This window comes from Onychostoma macrolepis, chromosome 04 (genome assembly GCF_012432095.1).
Source record: "Onychostoma macrolepis isolate SWU-2019 chromosome 04, ASM1243209v1, whole genome shotgun sequence".
In the NCBI taxonomy this organism is placed as follows: Eukaryota; Metazoa; Chordata; class Actinopteri; order Cypriniformes; family Cyprinidae; genus Onychostoma; species Onychostoma macrolepis.
The window spans coordinates 35,272,605-35,278,608 of NC_081158.1; positions in this window are offsets into that span (position 1 = coordinate 35,272,605).

Sequence of the window (6,004 nt, forward strand, 5' to 3'; positions counted from 1 at the left end):
ATATTCCATTCAGATATGATTTAATACATTGTATTTTGAGGGGATTATGCAGCATTTCATACCATTGTGATAAAAATAAAACATTTGAAAAATTAAGAACATTTACCTTCCGGTCTGAAATGACCAAAGAGGGTTAAAACATGAGAACAGCACAATAGGAGAGAGTAATATAATACACTGTTATGATGAAATCATCAGATCTGTGATTGATTCATAGTGACACACTATAAAACACAATAAACAGATTGTGTTTGCATTAAAATATGCAATGCATGAATGCAACAACTGCAGTGCCTCGTATAGTTTCTGTATATGTGCTGTTCTGTTATGAATATAATGAATGCATCACAAATGCACTTGAATCTCAATTCAGTATAACTCTTCTTTAGCTTGTTAATAAATGCTCTCCAGCACAGAACTATAGCAGCGGTGTTGATTCAGACCGATGCACGATTCACTTCATTAGATTCGCGACTGCTGGTGTGATATTGCTGTTACACAAATGTTCAGTAAACAAAAAGTTCATATCGTGTTCATATAACTCACATTTTGTCCGTTTTTGCTTCAGCGAACTTCGCAGAACGCGCAGGTGAAAAGAATCAATGAGTCAAATGACTCGCTCGTGATTTGATGCGAGCTGCAGAAAGATTCAATGCGTAACAATGAAATATTCCTTATCTTATTAGAAACACACGGTTTATCATTATTATAAACAACAACAACGATAATAATAAAACTAATAAATATAAAATAAAATGTAACACATGTTGCACTTATTTTTCAAGCTTATTGTTTTTAGGTATTATTAAACTTGTTTTGAAAATTTAAAACGAAGACGCATTTCCCCATGTTTACATTTATGTATACTAAATTTAGTTAATATAAGGAGAAGATTATTTGATTACACTGAATAAAACAATTTAAAGGCAGACAGGATGCGATTTTCAATAAATGAACAGAAATCTGACCAAACACAAGTGATTCACGACTCAGTTCAGCAGATTCACGACTGCTGGTGTGATATTGCTTTTACACAACAGTTAAGTAAACAAGAAGTATATTGACTAAAGTTGCTTTAGCTCCAGTTCCACCGCAGAATGAACCGAACACATGTGTGCTTCGTTCTGGAGTGAATCGGTTGAGTCAATGATTCAACCTGCGGGCGGACGCTGGAAGCTGCAGAGTCACATTGCGTAACAATGAAATATTCCTTATCTTATTAGAATGCATAGTTAATTATTACAGTGAATAGTTCCCTATACCAGCAGAACTGACTAACCAACTATTGTAAAATCAGATAAAAAATAAAAAAACAGCTTATATATGGTCAAAATTCTGTTAATTTACCTGAATGCAGCTTATTTAGATATTTTTCTAATGGTTTTAGAATAAAATGTGACATGTTTTCGGTAGATTCACAAACAGCAGATCTGATGTGTTGACATACATGTTAATTCAACAGAGAAAGTCAGTGTTCAGCGGAAGTGTGTGTTCCGTCAGTGAACAGCAGGAGTCGCTCTTCCGCTTCAAAATAAAAGCGCCTGAGAGATGTTTGCCTTTTATATGAACCTCTCTCTCTCTCTCTCTCTCTCTCTCTCTCTCAGAGCTTTGTTCATCCCAAATAGTTGTGTTTTTTTTATTAGTGTGTGAGAGGGAGAGAGAACACAATCTGAGATGTTTAAACGGGTTTAATTGGTGCGTTTAACTGGCATTGATTCTATTTAACGCATTAAAAGAGCAGGTAAATAAAATACTGTTGTTCTAAAAAGTTTAACTGATAGAAATCCATGTTTTATGCTTGTCTGGGAACTAATTAATCAGTTAAGGCCTTCTTCAGATCGTCATTCCTCTTGTCTGTGTGTCCTGTCCATATGGCAATTTTGTTTTTATATATGTATACTGTATGTATATTTCAAAATATACAAAAAAAGGCCAAAAATATTTGCTAAAATATGTTTTAAAATATATTTATGTAAATATATTTTTATTTTTTAATTTAAATATATTTAAAAATATATGTTTTAATCATATATTCATATATTTTAGTCACATTATATATATTATTTTTTATTTATTTATTTTTTTAAGAAAATGCAAAACAAACTCTAGACACAAACACATTAAAACAGCCATCTGTGCGTGTCAGTGTGTGATCGCTCATGTTGATGGAGCTGATGAGGAATAACATTTGGAAACGACCTCATAAATATCTAATCACAAATCAATTCAAAGACATTTCTCTTAAACTCATTCATAGATTATCAACGGACTTCGTTTATGAAACTGATGTATTTTGTACACTTATGTGGTTTAGCTACAAACAGAAACGTGCGTGATTTTAGATTCTGTTTTCAGATTTCAGGACGTGGCTCTCATGCTTCACTTCTGCGCTCAATGTCTTCATGCCCTTCTTTCATTCAGGAATAAACTATTCAGAGAGTAAAACAATCTCCCAAACATCTCAATGAAAGTGAGAGAATCGCAAACCAGACACGTCTTTAAAAGTCAAGCTGCCGGTCAGTTCAGCGAATGCAGTGAAACAGAAGCTGATCTCCAGCTGATTCTCCTCCACAGAGTCAATACGTTCGGCTTTATCCACAAACATGATGATGTTGTGCTGAGATCAGACACACGCCATGGAGATCTGAAGACCCGCCGTCATGCAACCTCACACTGACCTCTGACCTTAGAATGACCTAAATCTGACCTCAGACTGATCGCACACTGATCTCAACATGACCTCAAATCGACCTCAGACTGACCTAACAGTGACCTCTGACCTCACACTGACTTCTGACTGACCTAAATCTGACCTCAGATTGATTGCACACTGACCTCACAATGACCTCAAATTGACCTCAGACTGACCTCACAGTGACCTCTGACCACACACTGACCTCACACTGACCTCTGACCTCACACTGACCTCAGACTCACACTGACCTCAGACTGATGGCACACTGACCTCGGACTGACCTCACAATGACCTCAAATTGACCTCAGACTGACCTCACAGTGACCTCTGACCTCACACTGACCTCTGACTGACCTAAATCTGACCTCAGATTGATCGCACACTGACCTCGGACTGGCCTCACAATGACCTCAGACAGACCTCATAGTGACCTCTGACTGCACACTGACCTCTGACCTCAGACTGATGGCACACTGACCTTGGACTGACCTCAAATTGACCTCAGACAGACCTCACAGTGACCTCTGACCTCACACTGACCTCTGACCTCAGACTGACCTAAATCTGACCTCAGACTGATCGCACACTGACCTCGGACTGACCTCACGATGACCTCAAATTGACCTCAGACTGACCACACAGTGACCTCTGACCTCACACTGACCTCAGACTGACCTCTGACCCTGGACTGACCTAAATCTTACCTCAGGTTGATAGCACATTGTCCCCAGATTGACCTCACGTTGACCTCAGGTTAACCTCAGACTGACCTTACAGTGACCTCTGACCCCAGACTGACCTAAATCTGACCTCAGATTGATCGCACACTGACCTTGGACTGACCTCACACTGACCTCAGGTTAACCTCAGGCTGACATCAGATTGACCTCAGGAAACTGATTCCGGACAGGCTTCTGAGGCAGCGTAACGGTTTAATGATCTACGAGTTTTGGTGATATTTAATTACTATAATACTGATTTCTTGCTAGAAATAAGGATACATCGATGCTGCCTTTCAAATTTAATCAGAAGGTACCTCCGGAGACAGGAAGTGCCTCGATGCCTTGTTGCCTTCCTGCCTCCGAAGGCAGCATCTTAGAGCTTTCGGACGCAGCCAATATCTTCAGCCATTATTGCTGCTTCAGTAAATGTATCTTGATCTAAGACTGTTTAGATTTCAAGAGAGAAATCCTGAGGAAGCAGGGGATTCTGGGAGTGTTTTGCTGTCAGTGAATGTTGCTGAAGGTTAATTGTGACGAGGAGTTAACGGAGCCGTCAGGTGCGTCTGAAGGTGATTTTCAGAGGTTTAATCATGTAAATTGAGGCCGTATTAGAACTGCTTTGCACTTTTTAATATTGCTGACACTGAAAATCCATAAAGTAGAGCAGGAAAAAAGCAATGTTTATTTGCTCGCATGTAATGTGATGACAGATTGAGGCACGTTTAATGATATTCATAGAGGTCTGGAGGACTATAGCCTCACTTATAGTTATGAATTCATAATTATATTGATGCTGTAAGTGTTACTTGTGCTTGCAGAACCGCACCAAAGATGATTTATTTTTAATTATGTTTTTCTCTGTTTGAAAACCTTTAAAAGTTCTGAAATTAAAGCACCTACATAAACAAAACCAGAAATGCTTTCTCTTGAAACTTATCATTTTCATAATTAAACAGAATGATTTAAAACAGGGTTATTATAGTTAACTAAACCATAAAAACATTTTTATTACATGAAATAAAATTAAAAATGTAAATATTTTTCAAATGTATTTTATTCATTTGTATCACAAAAACTATATAGACGTATTAAAAAAAAATACTAAAATTAAAATAAAATTATCAGAAAATATAAAAATAAAATCTAATTCAAACTGATTTAAAATGCATATGTCAAGAAATATCATCTTTATTCAACGGATTTTTATTTATTTTATTGGATTCAATTACACACATGCATAACTACTGCAATGCAATACAACGTGACGTGGTTTGGTTTCGTAAAATAATATAAATGTATAATGCAATATTAAAATATAAACAACTAATTTTAAACACAACCACTTACACATTTTTGAATGATTAAATTTTTTTTTTTTTTTTTTTTTAATTAGCTAGTAAACTAGTAACATTCTGAACAATTGTAGTTTTAAGCAGTGCAGCCTATTAGTAGTTAGTTAGTTACACTCTAATAAAAGTCTGTAAAAGTAGAGCACAATCTACTATGTTAATATGAAGGAATTATTTTTCACAGGGTTTTTTTTAACATGCATTTTAAATTACGCATTGTATTTTGTGTTTTGGGGTTACAACCGATAATGGAACATGGATAACAGATAATGTCTTGGAAAATTAAAACCTGCTTTGCAACGGTTTGTATCGTGAACAGTGCTATACAAATAAACTTGAATTGAATTACTGGAAACCTTTCCATTTTTCTAGATATTTTTCTTACAGTGCACTAACTGATCAACAATTGCAGGTACAAGCTGCTCACAAGGTGTTTCATAAATGAACAAGTATTCAGCTATTAAATTATTATTATTATTAAATTGAACAATTGCGAATAGCAGCTAACTTAATTTACGTGATGTGTGTCTTTGGTTTCCTCTTTTTGTGTAATTTAGATGGAAAATGCGACTTTTTATAGTAAGAGTCACTTATCAAAAGTTGCTAAAAGATGCCAAATAAATTTTTAAATAGCTAAATATGTTGCTAGGTGCTTTTGGAAGAAAAAGTAGTCAGGGTTTAGTCTGAGAAATTGCTAAATTTAGCAACACTGATTTTTTAAATTAATAAAATAAAAATGATTGCATGGGTGCCACCATGTCATATAGCGCGATAATACTCCCACACTCCTCGTAAACGTTTGAAATGCGCCTATATAGCGATTTTATTATTCATATAAAAAAATAATAATAATAATAACAACCTGTTTTGGTCATATTTACCATTAATTGATTTCTCTACAGAATGGTTAAATCACCTACATCGGAGTGATTGTTGAGTGCGAAACTGAATCCAGTCAGTGATGTGTTTGCGATGATGTGAAGCTCTTATCAGCTGCGGTTTGAGCTGAAGTGTGTGTGAATCTCACGTTGCCCACGAACACTCAACACAAGAGCCCAGAGTGAGACGGACACTGATGACAGACACCGATAGACGCTCATCACCTGCCAACATCATTCAGCGCTGAGAGACCGACACATCCACCACCACAGCAAGAGTTCACACAAAAATCAACATTAGCTGATAATCATCCCAGATCAGGAGGAGTGTGTCTCTGCATCAGTGTCTCAGCAATGGAT